The sequence below is a fragment of the Mus musculus genome, chromosome X (genome assembly GCF_000001635.26).
Source record: "Mus musculus strain C57BL/6J chromosome X, GRCm38.p6 C57BL/6J".
In the NCBI taxonomy this organism is placed as follows: Eukaryota; Metazoa; Chordata; class Mammalia; order Rodentia; family Muridae; genus Mus; species Mus musculus.
Window position 1 is genome coordinate 67169131 of NC_000086.7, and position 18633 is coordinate 67187763.

Below are 18633 nucleotides of genomic sequence, written 5' to 3' on the forward strand. Positions count from 1 at the left end.
AAGGATGTGTAAATCTCACTCAGAAAGGGAAACAAAATAGTCTTCAGAAGTGTGTGGAAAGCTGGAACTGAGTGAGAGAGGGAGTAAGTAGGGGTATGGGAATGGTGATGCATAAAAAAAAATGAATTCCACAGTATATATTTTACTCCAATAAATATCCAACAAGAATATATTTTATAAGGACATGTTCAGATCTAAAGGAAAAAGATTAAACACCTGTAAAAACAAAGAAATAAAAACATAAAGTAAGCCAAGATCATATGCTTACTACAATGATGAAAACATGCAGTGAAGTAAAAAACATTCTCTAAATTTCAAATTCGAATTTAAAATAATGTAATGAATTACAATTTTGTGTGGTAATAAATTATATTAGATATATTATGATATATTCAATGTGATTCACTTTCTAAAGAAGACTGATGTGAAATTTATTGCGGAACATGATTAGGTAGGGTATAGGGGAGCACTGTGGAAACTCCTCAGGAACATACGGCTCTCCACTTGTCCAGGGGACTGTGATTGGTGATATATTCAAGACTACAGCATTCAGAAATAAGCCATTTCTCAGCAATAATGTCCTCAAATCTTTCTGAATTAAACTTGGCTAAGCCCCATTTTTTAAGACATGAATCTTCTGGTGGCCAGGGAACTTGAATTTGACTCAGTGCAGAGCCTCGGTTAAATGTTCCTTATTCTATAGCTTGGTGTAGATGGCATGATGACCTGGCCAATGTGAACCCTAGCCGCTGTGCCCTGGGCCTTCCCAAAGACACCCTGCATACCTGTCTGGAGCATGTCATCCCTAGCACAGGACAGCTTTGTGTTGATTCTGATGACATAGAAAAGATGAGGCTTCACTCCAATGAGAAAGCCATTCTTGCTAGAACTCTTCACCAAGTATTTGTTGGTACAAATAAAGAAAGCCTTGAGTGCCTCAGAAGACAGTTGTTTATATTCATCTGAATCCATATGGCCACAATGTAAGAAGTCATCAACTTCTGTCTTCTGTCCCAAGTCAAAGATGTGGATCTTAGCGTCAGGGACTTTTTGATAGAAGTAAGACTTTGGGTATAGTTTTGTTTTTATAATACTGGTAATACCCTATAGAGCTTCAGCCTATGATGCCAATAGGATCATGGCTAGCATGCTAGAGGAAAAGAGAGTATGATCCATTTTATTTTGAATATGGTTTAAAACATTCTAAGGGGATGCATAAATAGGATGAAGGTGATTATTACAACAGAGCAATGGCTGTAAAACAGGAACAATGTTTAGTTTTGCTAATGAGTCTTTATTCTTTATTTCTTTTATAAATTCTTCTCAATAATACTGTGTAATGTTCATATTAGGAGAGATAACTCTAACTTCCTTAGAAACATATAAATAAGAAAATTACATCTAACAAAATGACTGCAAATTACGACAATTACCATTGTTCTTTTTTAGGTCACAGAGACCCAATAATACACTAGAATGTGGTCTAACAGAATACATGCCTTGCAGAGGTCAAAACCATTTAGCCATTGCTACAGCAACTTCTTTGCCCACTGAAAAAGTCATTATGTAAAAGCAAGTCCTTATCATTCTTTGGGAACGGTAATTACTGTGATGGTCATGGACTATTATTTTGACAGAGATTATCATTGTAACATTTTAAAATATCACAAGTTAAACAAGATATTGTTAGAGCAAAATTAAGTTAGTATTTAATTCAATTAATGTGTACTTAGAAATATAAATATACTAAATAAAAGCTAAAATGAAATCAATAAAATATGATAAGCATGAGGAAATTCTGCTATTATAAAAGAACCAGGAAAACCTTTTACATTGGAAAAGTAATGTGTAAAGGTATTAGAAAACATCAGCACACTAATAATAACTCTCAACACAAATAATACAAATATCATTTTGATTTGATTAAGGAAGAGGTTAATTTAACATGACCAGTCAAACGCATCAGGAGCATAACATCCCTACATTTTCACATTTCTTGTAGAATTATTTAAACATTTGATGTGGAATTCTTTGATATTTGTGGAGACATAGAAACTTTATGTATTTCTATATGTCCATACATAGTGAAATAAATCATGTTTTCATCAAATCTTACTATCTTTAAAATTGCTGTCTGTAAGGCTATAAAACCTCTTCATATTTTGTGGATTTTTGAGCTCACTGTGAGCTTATTTCACCTCTATCATTATGCAATGTGAATTTACTAATTTCTTAAAGAAATATTTCCTATTGAGCTGCAAACCCTATAATTGTTCTGTTTGGGAATGGTTTTGATTCTTTGGAATATTTGACTTTTTGCCTACTTATCAATTTTTGTTTGAATTCATAGATCATGACTTTTTTCATACTATGTGTGTGTGTGTATGTGTGTGTGTGTGTGTGTGAGAGAGAGAGAGAGAGAGAGAGAGAGAGAGAGAGAGAGAGAGAGAGAGAGAGAAGGAGAGAGAGAGAGAAAGGGGGAGGGAAAGAGATAGACAGATGGATAGACAGAGAAAGAGAAATAGATGATTTAAATAATATAATCTTAGATTTCCTCTTTCTTGGTTTTATATTTTAGAGAGTAAGAGTTAAAGAATACAGAATTGAAGACAATTTACCTTGAGTATAGACATTGGGCCCTTATTTCAACACTCAAAGGAGGAGAATATAATGAATTCATCTATCTCAAAGATACTGAACCTTTGTTCAAAGGTCTGGGGAATTTGGATTTGACAAGGTAAAAAGAAAGGTATTGTTTGCCATTTTCTGTGTTTTTTTTTCTTTTTTTTCTATTCATTTGGCAGTTGAAATAGCTAGATCTTGCTATTATTACACATCAAACAATTTGAAAAAAATGCTTCATGTTGCTTTATGACTTGTTTCTGGTAGAGATTTGTTTTATTTAATTGTATATTTTATTTATTTACATTTCAAATGTTATCTTATTTCCCAGTTTCCCCTCTACAATCCCCTTATTCCATTCACCTCCCCTGATTCTAGGAGGATACTCCCCCACCCACGCACCCAATTCCACCTTCTTGCCCAGCCATTCCCCTACACCGTGGCATCAAGCTTTCACAGGACCTAGGACCTCTATACCCATTGATATCCAATACGTTCATCCTCTGCTACATATGCTGCCTGAACCATGGATCATTCTATGTGTACTCTTTGTTTGGTGGTTTAGTCCCTGGGAGGTCTGAGTGGCCTGGTTGGTTGATATTGCTGTTCTTCCTATTATGTTGCAAACCACTTCAGCTCCTTCAGTTCTTTCTTTAACTCCTCCATTGGGGTCCCCTTGATCACTCCACTGGTTGGCTGTGAGCATCGTCCTTATATTTGTCAGGTTCTGGCAGAGCCTCTCAGGAGACAGCTATATCAGGCTCTTGCCAGCAATCACTTGTTTGGCATACACAATACTGTCTGGGTTTGGTGACTGTATATGAGATCGATCCCCAGGTGGGGCAGTTTATGAATGGCCTTTCCTTCAGTCTCTGCTCCACACTTTGTCTACATATTTGCTCCTGTGAGTATTTTGTTCCCCTTTCTGTGAAGGACAAAAGCACCCACACTTTGATCTTCCTTCTTCTTGAGCTTCATGTGGTCTGTGAATTATGTCATGGGAATTCTGAGGTTTGGGACTAATATCCACTTATCAGTGAGTACATACCATGTCAGGTGGATTTTTTCTAGTTCCATCCATTTGCCTAAGAATTTCATAAATTCATTGTTTTTAATAGATGAGTAGTACTCCATTGTATAAATGTACCACATTTTCTGTATCCATTTCTCTGTTGAAGGACATCTGGGTTCTTTCCAGCTTCTGGCTATTATAAATAAGGCTGCTATGAACATAGTGAAGCATGTAACTTTATTATATGTTGGAGAATCTTTTTGGTATATGCCCAGGAGTGGTATAGCTGGGTCCTCAGGTTGCACTATGTCTAATTTTCTGAGGAACCACCAGACTGATTTTCAGAGTGGTTCTACCAACTTACAATCCCACCAACAGTAGAGGAGTATTACCCCTTTCTCCATATCCTTGACAGAATCTGCTCTTACCTGAGTTTTTGGTCTTAGCCATTCTGACTCCTGTGAGGAGGCTTTATCTCAGGGTTGTTTTTATTTGCATTTCCCTGATGACTAAGGATATTTGAACATTTCTTTAGGTGCTTCTTAGTCATTCAGAATTCCTCAGGGAGAATTCTTTGTTTAGCTCTGTACCCCATTTTTAATAGGGTTATTTGATTCTTTGTAGTCTAACTTCTTGAGTTCTTTATATATATTGGATATTAGCCATCTATCAGATGTAGGGTTGGTAAAGATCTTTTCACAATCTGTTGGTTCCCATTTTGTCCTATTGGCAGTATCCTTTGCCTTACAGAAGCGTTGCAGTTTTATGAGGTCCCATTTGTCAATTATTAATCTTAGAGCATAAGCCATTAGTGTTCTGTTCAGGAAAATTTCCCCTGTGCCCATGTGTTTGAGGCTCTTCCCCACTTTCTCTTCTATTATATTCAGTATTATCTGGTTTTATGTGGAGGTCCTTAATCCACTTGGACTTGAGCTTACCTGCAAGGAGATAAGCATGGATCGATGTGCATTCTTCTACATGCTGACCACCAGTTGAACCAGCACCATTTCTTGAAAATGCTGTTGTTTTTCCACTGGATGTTTTTAGCCCCTTTGTCAAAGACTATAGGTATGTGGGTTTATTTCTGGTTCTTCAATCCTATTCCATTGATCTACCTGCCTGTCTCTGTACCAATATCATACAGTTTCTTTTAACTATTACTGGTAATACAGCTTGAAGTCAGGGATGGGGATTTCCCCCCAGAAGTTCTTTTATTGTAGAGAATAGTTTTTGCTATCCTGGGATTTTGTTTTTTTTCCAAATGAATTTTCAAATTGCTCTTTCTAACTATGAAGAACTGATTTGGAATTTTGATGGAGATTGCATTAAATCTGTAGGTTGCTTTCAGCAAGATGGCCATTTTGACTATATTAATCCTGCCAATTCATGATCATGGAACATCTTTCCATCTGTGATCTTATTTGATTTCTTTCTTCAGAGGCTGGAAGTTGTTATCATTCAGATTTTCTCTTGTTTGGTTAGAGTCACACCAAGGTGTTTTATATTATTTGTGACTAATGTAAAAGGTGTTGTTTCCCTAATTTCTTTGTCAGCCTGTTTATCCTTTGATTATAAGAAGTATACTAATTCGTTGGAGTTAATTTTATATCTAGACACTTTGCTGAAGTTGTTTGTCAGGTTTAGGAGTTCTCTGCTGGAATTTTTGGGGTCACTTAAGTATACTATCTTATTATCTATAGTCATATTTTAACTTCTTTCTTTACAATTTCTATACCTTTGACAACATTTTGCTGTCTAATTGCTCTGGCTAGAACTTCGAGTACAATATTGAATAGGCAGGGAGAGAGTGGCCAGTCTTGTCTATTCCAAGATTTTTAGTGTGATTGCTTCAAGTTTCTCTCCATTTAGTTTGATGTTGGCTACTTGTTTTCTGTATATTGCTATTACTATGTTTATGTATGGCTCTTGAATTCCTGATCTTTCCAAGACTTTTATCATGAAGGGTGTTGAATTTTGTCAAATGCTTTCTCAGCATCTAATCATATGATCATGCATTTTTTTTTCCTTCGAGTTTGTTTACATAGTGGATTACATTGATGCATTTCTGGATATTAAACCACCCCTGCACCTCTGGGATGAAGCCTACTTGATCATTTTGTGTGATCTTTTTGAGGTGTTCTTAGAATCATTTTGCAAGAATTTTATTGTGTATTTCTTTGATAATATTTTTTCTTCCAATATAAGTTGAGATGCATGCATCAGTTCAGAACAAAAAAAAATCTCTAATTTCAATGATCACATGGCCACCTTTGTTTGAATTTGTTTCAGACTCATCAGTTAGGCTAAAGAAGGAAACTGAGGATTCAGGATTTCTTACATCTCATTTATAATATCTTAATGGCCTAATCAAGTATTTCCCATATACCTTTCTTTAAGATTCCTTTTGTGATATCATTATGGTCAATGAGTATTAGAAAGAGACTCTACTTAGCAGTGAAGAGTAAGAACACTCAATTGTTTTGTTTTGTTTGTTTTTCATTTTTTCTTTTACATTATACCATATTCAAGTGCATGCGGATCCTATTTTACATTTGTAGTATGGAATAGTTAGTTATATGTGGCAACAGTAAATACTGTAACCATTTACTCATAAGCTGGAGGATGATGGCATGACATGGAAGTGTAAAGAACCACTGAATCACAGACTGAAGCTCTATATCTATGACAAGAGCATGACTATTATTGTTATTTAAGAAACGCTTCCATGTTCTAATCTAGTTTGATTCCAATGATTTTGTTCTTTACACATTTATATTCAACTAATAGGCTAGAAATATACATAAATGTTTGCCATTTTGCTGAAATGGCTAAAGATTGAGCTATCCATAAATGCTACAAAGATGGCTCAGTGGTTAAGAGCACTGGCTGCTCTTCCAATGGACCAAGGATCAATAAATTTGATGTTGCTAGCCATGCCTTTTAAGCACTAATTGAATTTACTTGTAGAGAGAAGGGATAATAAAATGTAGCAGAGTGTGGGCTTCCCTGACTCCCTGAATGAATCAAATAAAAAAATATCATGTGACTACGGCTGTTTAGCTCTCCATTTCAATGTTTCCATTACCACACAGTAACAAACCCATCCATTACTGAGGAAAAAAATCAATTTCCTGTAATAATTTTGAAAAGAATGTGCAGTTAGTGAGAGACCTTGAAACATTCAGTCCTAAATGGGATACCTCCATCAAATCCTTGACCTCAGGAATTAGAAGGATAGGCAGAAATACTGTCAGAACCAGAGGTGATGGATGATATGAAGAAAAGAATGCCTTTTAAAAATGACGGGATAATATCACATATGATCTCACAAAAACTGTGCAACCATGCAAAGAACCCACAGGAATGTGGCCCAGATGGGGGTCCCAGCAATTGTCAGTGGAAGTAGGCACAAGCCTCCATCCCTAAATCAGAAACTAAGTTTTCAAATGGAGTCTCACTGGGTATACAAACTACTCCTTAAAGGCAGGTCCCATGCGAATCAGCAGATTGTCAATGCAAAATTAGCCAAACACTTTGTATATAAATTATGCCTTCCAGTTTTGGAAGACTTCTCTGTGTCAATGTGTGTGTCCCAACATCTGTTTCTGGTGGTATGTGTTTGTTTGTTTGTTGTTGTGGTGGTGGTTTTTATTTGTTTGTTTGTTTGTTTTTTGTTTGTTTGTTTGTTTGTTTTTTTGAGACAGGGCTTTTCTATGTAGCCCTGGCTCCTCCTGTAACTCACTTTGTATACCAGACTGGCTTCAAACTCAGAAATCTGCCTGCCTCTGCCTCCCAAGTGCTGGAATTAAAGGAGTGCTTCACCAATGCCCAGCTTGTTTTGTTTTAGATTGCTTGTTTTGTTTTATTCCATGATGTTTTAATTGTATCACAATTTATTATTGGTTTATATTTCTGTTCACTTTATAAGACAAGAGAAAAATGTTAGATATATGTAAAGGGAGGTAGCAAAGATCTGGAGGAGTTGGGGGAAGGAAAATCATAATCAGAATATATTGTATGATTGTATACAAAAGGAATCTAGAATGGCTGTGAAACGCCTAAAGAAATGTTCAAAGTCCTTAGTGATCAAAGAAATACAAATCAAAAGGACCCTGCTATTTACCTTACACCAATCAGAATGGCTAAGATCAAAACCTCAGGCGATAAGACATATCGGAGAGGATTTGGAGAAAGAGGAATACTTCTCCATTGCTGGTGGAATTGCAAACTGGTACAACCACTCTCAAAATCAATCTAGAAGCTCCTCACAAAATTAGAAACATATCTACCTGAAAATACAGCAATACCACTCTTGGGAATATATCCAAAAGATGTCCCACCATGCCATAGGGGCACCATGTTCCATTATGTTCAGAACGGCCTTGTTTGTGATGGCCAGAAGCTGGAAAAAAAAAGAAAGAAAGAAAGAAAGAAAGAAAGAAAGAAAGAAAGAAAGAAAAGAAAAGAAAAGAAAAGAAAAGAAAAGAAAAGAAAAAAAGAAAAGGGAAAAGAGAGAGAAAAAAAGCAAAAACAAAAACAACAGATGTCCCATGACAGAAGAATTGATACAGAAAATGTAGTTCATTTACACAATGGAATACTACTCAGCTATTAAGAACTAGGACATCCTGAGTTTGGGAGGCAAATGGATGGAACTAGATAATATCATCCTGAGTGAAGTAACTCAGGCCCAAAAGACATGCATGGTATGTACTCACTAATAAGTAGATATTACCCCCCCCCAAAAAAAAGTTAAAAAAAAGTACAAAATATCCAAGATACAGTTCATAGAACTCAAAATGATCAACAAGCTGAAGGGCCCCAGTGAGGTTGCCTCAGTCCCACTTAGGAGGGAGAAGAAAACAATCACAAGTGGGAGGAAGGGACCTGGGAGGAAAAGTGGACAAGGTGGGGGAATGGGGGTGGAGAGGTGAACCTGATTTGATATTGGCAGAAGGAAAAGCACTGAAGCCCTGAGGGCCAGCAGAAAGAATGAAAGCAGGCAACCTCAGGAGGTAGGAGGTAGGGGGACCTTCCAGAATATACCAGAGACCTGGGAGGTGAGAAACCCTTAGGACTCAAAGGGAGGGACATTAGATGAAATGCCCTATAGTGGGGAGAGGGAACTGTAAAGCCCACCTCCAGCAGAAGACAGAGCATCGAGTGAGGGATGCGGATGTTTCCTTCCAATATCAGATTTCCATAAAATTCCTGATCTCATGCTAAAGGGATATAACTACCAGAGCTGTAGAAATTATGGAACAATGCATTATGACATTATGGAAGAGTCAATTTCCTTGACACAAACTAATCAGTAGGAAATAAAAAAGAGAAGAAACCATTTTTCTCTCCCTACTCATGCTCAAACTGTGATGAAACAATTTGTCCATATAATATTTGCAGACTTTAACATTAATTGTACTAATGCCTCTCATATTCTGTTACCCATGTTTTTGTTAATTAATTGAATTTAACACCAAGCTAATTTTATTCTCTCTTCTTAAATGTCTTTGCTAAATATTTTTCCTATCCCAATATTTGGTGTCTCAATCCTTCTTTGAATTTTTCATTTTTCACAGAACCTTGAGTTAGGTATACTGTTAACTATTTAATAATTTGATAAAATATATTTTTATAATATTCATACCATCTTCTCTAGCTCTTCCTAGATCTAAGCTTCTACACTACACAACTAACTTTGTGTCTTCAATTTTTAAACCATTCAAGTCCAATTTGTGCTGCCCATATGTTCTTTTACCTATGATCTTTCACTGGAGTTGACTGACTTATCAGGGGCTATGTTCTTAGAGAAAATGAATTTTACCCTTCCCAGAAGCTATCAACTGTCAATAACTCCATGGTGAGACTTTACACTTATCTCCTTTCTTCATGCTGAGATATCTGGTTTTATCCAACATAGGTCTTGTGCATACCATTACAATAACGTGAATTCATATGTGCAACTGCTCTGCTGTGTATAAAAAACAAACAAACAAACAAACATTTTTTTTTGTTAACCCACCACTCCTGGCTCTCATAATTGTTAGATAACTTACAGTATAGGCCTTTTGAGAACATCATGTGGAAACATACTACTGCTTTAGAAGCTTCTTAAATATACACATATATGTATACAAAAATAATGTAAATAGAATTATAATAAGATTGGCATGAAAGGATACTTCTCCAAGACATAGCGAGTGATCAAATAAAAAATCTGATACAGGAATTGATTAACTCTTTTGATATTGTTGAGTGTGATGTCCCATAGACTCCCAAATATTCCAAGTTAATACCAATATTTTTAGTTACCCTCAAGCAACTATTGGTTGCGGTCCTATTACTGAAGACTCCATATACTTGAATCATGAAACAGGGAGAAATCAATCTGGAACTAACCTGTAAGCATCATCTCTACTAGCTTCCATGGTAGTGAAAAGGGCTATGCATACTCTCAGAAGATAAAATTAACCATCAATCTTATCAAGCTGTGAATCAAGCAAAGTAAAATAATATTTGTCTTGGTAAAACACTTTCACTAGTCCAATAGTAGTATGAATATCATGGGAGTTATAAATCACTTTCTAGTTGGAATTAAAGTCCTCTCTACAAGATAAACCCTGTACTTGACACTGTTATTGGAACCAAGAAACTGTGTCTAGAAAAGTCATAATTCCTAGTGGACAAACTGCTAGTATTATTCTGGACATATTGTTAAACAGACTTTTAATGATTTGTTGCTATAATCATAGATCAGAACATCTTCCAATCGTCATAAGAGAAGCTTCTTTTTTGCTATAGATAGAAATGAACATAAATACCAACAACTGGTCAAGGTGCAGAAAATATGATGTTGTAAAATAGTCAGTCTTAAACAGAATATCTATATCATTCTTCTACTTCCTTCCAAAAGCTCAAGGATCACTGTTATTTTACATTTTTTATTTAGCTATTTTAATTTTCTTACAAAGCACCGTGTTTATTTATTCTCCTTTTACTTTATTTTGGTTGACTTTCCCTGTAGTTGTTTCTCCTATCTCCTTGCCTCCACCTTTTTTTTTGACATATTTTGTTCTAGCATATTTGAAATAAGCATTAAACATTGGTTCTATATATCAAAAAGAATTAAATTAAAGAGGTTTATGAAGTCTTCATGTATTTTTCAATTAATAATCATTTCCACATATCATCAGTACAGAACATTACCTTCAAAGGTGAGATGATTGTTTAGATGATGATGAAACATTGATCTTATGGTTAAGAGTTTAAGTTTAGGAAGGATAAGAACCACAAAATTAAAGATAGAGAATCTGCATAATAAAAAGTTTTGGACCTGGGCGCGCAGTCTGCGGACACCCCCAAGGTTCCTAGAGGAGTCTCCACGCAATCTTAGGACCTCTGGTGAGTTGAACACAACTTCTGTTCCAATCCAATCGCGCGGGACATGAGACAGCATTAGGGAAGCAGAAAACCTGGTCTAACCAGGGTCACAAGTCCCTTTTGGTCAGCACCAGCACTGGGTCACCTTGGGCACGGAGTTGGCTATGAAAACTTATGGGACACAATGAAAGCATTCCTAAGAGGAAAACTCATATCTCTGAGTGCCTCCAAAAAGAAACTAGAGAGAGCACACACTAACAGCTTGACAACACACCTAAAAGCTCTAGAACAAAAGGAAGCAAATTCACCCAAGAGGAGTAGAAGTCAGGAAATAATCAAACTCAGGGGTGAAATCAACCAAATGGAAACAAGAACTATTCAAAGAATCAACCAAACGAGGAGCTGGTTCTTTGAGAAAATCAACAAGATAGATAAACCCTTAGCCAAACTCACTAGAGGGCACAGGGTCAGCATCCTTATTAACAAAATCATAAATGAAAAGGGAGACATAGCAACAGATCCTGAAGAAATCCAAAACACCATCAGATCCTACTATAAAAGGCTATACTCAATAAAACTGGAAAACCCGGATGAAATAGACAAATTTCTAGACAGATACCAGGTAATAAAGTTAAATCATGGCTTTAACTTTTCTTGGTGATAAAGACATTTCATTACAGATTCAATGTTTTTCATGAATTTTAAATATATACCACATCCACCAACAACAATATTACAAAGAAATAATGAAAATGGATAAAAGACAGATGAAGTAGGGATTATTGGAGGTAGTTTTAAACAAATTATAGACAAAATATTTGAAAATTATTGTATAGAAACAGATTCCTAAAATAGAAATTACCAAATTAATCAATGATACTGAGGAAACTATCTTCATATTATACTTTATCAATGATTCTAAGAAGAAAAGCATATGCCTTACATTGCTGAAGTAGTCATCAAACATATCTTTAAAACTCCTCTATTGCCATTATATAGAGGCTTCAGTAAAGTGTGGCCCAGGAGCTAACTCTTGTCTTTTGAATTGTCTTTTGTCTACTTACACATGACTTTCATAAGCTATGAAAATTAAAAGTACAGTTTAATATTTGAAAATCCAGAGAGTTTCATTACACAAAAATAATTAAAAATTCAAGATTGGAGAAAAGGTTCAGGCGTTAAAAGCACTTGCTTGTTTTGTGGAGGACCTGAGTCTGGTTTCCTACGTGCACATGATGGTTGACAACCACCCATAATTATCGTACCAAGGGATCTGATGCCAGTTTCTGACCTACACTGGAAATAAGCACACCCATGATAACCATACCTAAGTATAGTCAAAACACTCATACAAATAAAGTTTATAAAAACACAAAACAACATATTAAATAAAGAATATCAATGGGTTTTCAAGTGGTTTGATTGGAATATGACATCTATTTAGTTATGCATTGTCTATACTGCTTTTGTGTAGTAAGCATCCACAGTAACACTTTTATTCAGTGAAATAAATGTCATTGGTGTAGAAGCCAAGCTACTGACTTCTAGTTTCCTCTGACTCGATTATTTTTCTAGTGATACGTATGGCTCATTCCTCATTGTGTAATATTATTCTTAGTGAGCCATGAGCAAATATCTACTGACTGCAGATAGAGAATTAAAGCAACTAAAAACTAAGGATAGTACTGTAAATATCTTTTTTTTAAAAATTATTTTCTGTGATAAAGTGATGAGATGAGAGTTATACCCAAGCTATGTGAATACATGGCTTTGGGCTGATCCCAGAGCATTTCTTTTTCTATGTATCCCTAGGCCTAGGCCTTGAAGCTACTAGATGCTATATATAATTTTCCTTCCAAGCTGACCAATTCAACCCAGCTTTTCTCTGCTTCTGACTGAATTTCTCTACCTAGCCTCTTACTAATTTTGGCAATCTGTTCTAATATTCCAAACTTATTCTCATTCTCTGGCTAATTCTGTCTTCATCTGTGTCTTGCTTATTCTCTGCAACATTTTCTTGTAAGACTTCCATACAAACACAGCACCCCCTTTCCTCTATCTTGCCTCTTAAGTAACCTCTACTTCCTGTCCTGTTCTCCTGTGAGTTTGGCATATCTTACCTCTGACTTAACTCTTTCTCTGAGTTATCACTTTGTCTGCCTCTCAATTAGGCATCACTTTCAAACATGGCTGGTTCTTTCTACAAACTAACTTTACCTCCATTGCTAGAGATGAAAGGTGTGTACTAAGGGTGTGTCTGTATTCTAGCCAAATCAAACTGTAAGCCAATGTGGGTCAGCATTCAGGCAGGATCACAGTTTTGGATGTGATCCTTTACCAGAGCAGCCATATGGCTGGATTAAAATTCCTCTACATACTAACAGTGTTCAACTTGGTGAACCAATGTGTTCTGTTGGGCTTGGGCACTGTAACATGGGTAAGGGGTTACTTACAGAAGCACAAATAACTTAAAAGCATCTGCGTCATCAGAAAGTCACCTCATCCTGGGTTACAGCTCACCAAATCTGCAACCCTAGAGCTCAGGGTACAACTTGTATGCCACTTAAGTGGTGTTAGTCTCTTCCAGGTACCTTGTATTTTTTTCTCAGCTGGTCTCTGTCTGTACCAGGCAGTTCAGTTGGTCTCTACTTCTTCTGAGGAACTGGCTATTTTGATAGCGTCCTACAGCAGGATTTACTTTTCATATATGCTTGAGGAGGAAGCAGGCTAGGGTAACTGGTCAGGGACTCCCTGAAGCCTTTGAGATTCCTGAAAACTCTATAAAGTTGGTATTGCTGTTCCTATCCTTACATTGACATACCCAATCTCCATTTTTTGATTTTTTTATTGTGTTTATAAGACATTGACATCTTCAGTGTAATTTACTTTTAACTTTTGGTCTCAAAATTGTAGACTTTTTTTGTCATTCTTGTCTGGTTTAGTTTTAATTACTGGCCAGACATACATAAGTTTCTAAAAAAATGTTGATTAAATGAATTTATGAGTAGCTGACTGATAAAATTAATCCATATTTAGTGTAAATTGGATAGCTTCCTTTTTTTTTTTTTAATCAATGATCTTTAATTTTCAAATAACCATTCGGGGCAGGATTTAGTGGCCCTACTTTGTAGAACAAACATTTGAAGTCCAGAGAGGTCATGTGACTATGCATGATCCACAGAAGAACAAAAACTCCAGGTCACTGGTGAACACATTATGCATTATTCAGAACAGAATCATCAATCTTGGGAAATATTTTCATCAGCCAATCTTAGGCTGGCCTAGTCCCTCAGCTATCTTGGGATATTTACATATTTAAGATATTTTCTTGGTTTTAGGAATGATTTAAACTGGCATAGCCATTCATAGTCCTTTTTCTGTAAAGCAAATCTAGTTCTATGGTATTCAAATAGAATTTAATTTCAGAGAGAGATCTCTAAATAAATCAACCACGAGGCTTTGAGATAACAACTATGCTTCTTATGCTGCCATAAGTAGCACCTGTCACACTCACATCACAGATGATGGCTATAAAAGAAATACCATACAGTGTTAAAAAGAGTCATGGAGACAGACTGCATTGCTAAGACCTAATAACTAGTGTGAGCGAAATATTTTGTAGTATAAAGATGAAACTAATAACAGTCATTATGGATCAACACTGCTCCACTTAGGGACTCAAATTCCATTTGCTTTGAGGACTGAAGACTCTAATTTTATGGTTGGTAATTTTGTAGCTGCACTAGGTTCCTTTATGAAACAATGTAGCAATATTTAGTGTTTGAGAATCAAATATTGTATTTATTTGTTTCTCTTTCTTCTAGGGAAATTAAAGCTGCAACTGTTCTTACCAGGGTTGCCAAAGTGAAGTTTTATAAAATTAGTTTCCATATCATTTCTTGCTGTTTGACAGTAAATATTCATATGACAAATCAAATATTTTCACGGGTGAAACCTCTGACTAATTCTGGTTTCTTGTTTCCCACTGAAATCTCAGTGGGGTGGAGAAATTTCTCAGTGGTTAAGAATGGTGGCTGCTTTCTCAAAGGAGCATCTTTCAATTCTCAGCACCCACATGACTGATTATGGAATAAGCTGACTTCTTCTGGCTTCCACTGGTAGCAAGCACATAAGCAGGATAGAGACATACATACAAGAAAAGTATCGATAAATACAAAACAAAAATAATTTTGGGGACATCAAATGTACCAATGCCTGTTTATCGTACCAGGAGATTTTCATATAAATACTCTTTGGAGTAGTCTGAGCATTGGTATTTTATAATGAAATTTTTCTAGGAGTGCTACCAGGACTGAAAGCCATTCCTCTAGAACTATATATTAATTGCTTTTCTGTTGTTGTGCTGATTACCATGGACAAGGCAACTTACAGAAGAAACAGTTCATTTGGGATTACAGTTCCAAAGGGATAAGAGTCCATCATAGTACAAGAGTGATGGGGGCCTAAGCATAAGTGTCAGGCTTGATGACAAGACCAGAAAACTGAGAGCATCCTCATCTGTAAGCAGGAAAGAGAGAACTAAAAGTAGGGTAAAGTTTTAACCATGTAAATCCCAATCCTAATAACAGTTCCTCCAACAAGACCACATTTCTTCCCCTGACCCCATAGAACAAACATATCAATTTTCTTTTCTTTTCTTTTCTTTTTTATTATTATTATTGTTTTTTTTTTTTTTTTTTTTTTTTTTTTTTTTTTTTTTTTTTTTTTTTTTTACAGTACAGTCATTGCCCTCCCTCCTGGTCTGCGCTCCCAGAGTTCCCTATCCCATTCCTACTCTGCCCTGTCCTCAAGAAGATGTCATCCCCACCCCCACAAGGCATCCCCACTCCCTGGGGCCTCAAGGCTCTGAAGGGTTAGGTGAGTTTTCTCTCATTGAGGCCACACCAGGCAGTTCTCTGCTGTATATGTGTCAGGCCTCAGACTAGCTGCTTGGTTGGTGGCTCAGTGTCTGAGGGATCTCAGAAATCCCGGTTAGTTGAGACTGCTGGTCTCCCTAGGGAGTTGGTCTCCTCCTCAGCTTCTTCCAGCCTTTCCCTAATTCAACCACAGGGGTCCCCAGCTTCTACCCATTGGCTGGGTGTAAGTATCTGTGTCTCTCTTAGCTAGCTGCTTGTTGAGCCTCTCAGAGGGCAGCCATGCTAGACTCCTGTCTGTAAGCACACCATAGCATCAGTAATAGTGTAAGGCCTTGGAACCACCCCTTGAAATGGATCCCCAGGTTCTTCCTCATTTTTGTTCCTGCAGTTCTTTTAGACAGGAACAATTCTGGGTCAGAGTGTTTTCCTGTGGGATAGCAACCCCATCCCCCCATTTGAGGACCTGTCATTCTACTGGAAGTAGACTCTACAAGTTCCTCTCCCCACTGTTGGGCATTTCATCTAAGGTCCATTCCTCCCTTTAAGTCTTGAGAGTCTCTCACCTCCCAGGTCTCTGGTATTTTCTAGAGGACCCTCCCACCTGCCTACCCCAAGGACTGCATAGTTCCATTTTTTCTGATGGCCCTCAGGGTTTCTCTTCTGTCTCCCTACCCCCTCATACCTGGTCATGTTCCCTTTTCCCCTCCATGTCCTCACTACCTCCCTCACTCTGCCTCCTTTGATTATTTTCTTCTTCCTTCCAAATGGAATTGAAGCATCCTCACTTGGAAGGTCACATTTATTAAACCTCCCCAAACTGTATTACCAACTGTAGACCAAGTTATCAAATTAAGGAGCCTATGGAGGAAATTCCTTACCTAAACTACTATAAACTGGATATTCACAATAAGACACGTAAAGCAAAACTACATGTATATTGGGATTACCTAGTAGTATAGCACAGTTCTAGTATATGTTATGAAATTAAAATTGCAGTTACTATGTTCCTTGGATAGTGATTTCAATGAAATCCCAATCCATTCTTTTGCTTAGACCTCAGGTTGTCTTGTAGCCTATGTAATAAAATTAACTATAGGCTAAGATAAAAGGTGAGGAATACAAGAGAGTCATAAGTTGGTTTCTAAACTTCCAAGAAAACAAATATTTATGAGGCAATTTCATTTTATCTGATATTGGAAGTAAGGACAACTACCTTATAGCATTTAAGATTACAACTACTGTAGGCAAACTGCCTGATTTCAGTTCACAGCTCAGCCATGAAAAAAAACGTAAAAAACAAACATGAAAAACAAACCAACTATGTGTATTACAATCTGTTAATTTCTCATCTCACAGGCATGCTTTTGTTTAAAGTAGTGATTGTAACAATTTCTAGTGTAAAGGTAATAAGACTTTCTAATAAATATTATTTGAATTGTTTAGGTGGACTAGACACCTTAGGTAAAAGTCCCAATATGCTAGCTGAGGTGGTTTATCATTAAAAGAAATTTGTGGGGCCCATATCATGCTCCATCCCAGTAATCTCATTGACTCCAATTAAAATAATTCTTACCGAAACATAGATGTACCCAAACTGATGCTTTTGTCTTGAAACTTTCTTAAGTTCAAGTACCATGTTTAAGAGCAACTTTGAATCATTTTCCACTGGTCATTCCATGAGGCTTTCTAATTCATTGTACTTAAAATTATACTTTTTCTCCCTCCCAATACTAGATTACAGACTTGCCACTTACTACAGGAAAGCCTTTTAGTCTTTACTCATACCTCTGACCAAACATAGATTTTTTTTTTTAGTTATTTTCAAATATTTTTCATGCCTACTTTATTCCAAATCTGGAGGCATTGTAGCAGAAAGAAAAGGGATTGAAAGTATCTTATCGGTTATAAAATCATTGTGTAACAGCTGCCTTTCAAAGCCATAGAACAAAGTAGAATGAGAACAGGAAACAGGGATCCAGTTCTAGCAATATTTAATTGCTTTGTTCTTTTGGCAAAGGTATTCCATCTTTGATCCTCAGTTTAATCATCTATGAAGTGATTTAGTCTATTTTATTTTTAAAAATTCAAAGATAAGTATACAATTTCCTAACTTCTCTTTCATTACTCCAAATCCTCTAATCTTCCCAATTTAATTGTTTTAGATAATTTAGTTGTTTTGTATAAACATGTAAATTATATGAGTAATATCACATACATAATATATGCATAAATATTTAAATACATCCCGCTGAATTCATTTAATGTTGCTTATATGCATGTGATTTCAGGGCTGACCACTGTTATAAAATAAGCAAACAGGGGGCTCATCCATTGGTAATACTAATTCTCCTTCCCTCAGCATACTTTAGTTGCCTTTATTTCTTTGTCTAGGGATGGGGTGACTTGAATTTCCCTTCTATGACAGCAGGTCTTTTGATGTTGTTCTTGTTCAGGACTTGTTTAGGCAGCCATATTGTTGGGAGTAACAACATGGGTTAATTTTTCTGTGTCATTTTTTGGGGAACAAAACCTTAAAAGAGATTCCCTGGTCCTCTGGCTCTTATGATCTTTCTGTCCTATTTTCTGTAATGCAATTGTACTTCAAGTCTGTTAAATAGGAGAGAAAATACTCTTTTTTATTGGATATTTTATTTATTTACATTTCAAATGCTGTCCCCTTTCCAGGTTTTCCAGCCAAAAATCTCCTATCTCATTGCCCCTGCACCTGGTCTTGCTTCTATG

General features: G+C 36.3%; 1 pseudogene; it reads right to left on the reverse strand.

Annotated features, from left to right (window-relative positions):
* Positions 1 to 482: 482 nt before the first annotated feature.
* On the reverse strand, positions 483 to 17527 carry Gm8312 (annotated as a pseudogene).
* Positions 17528 to 18633: the final 1106 nt, after the last annotated feature.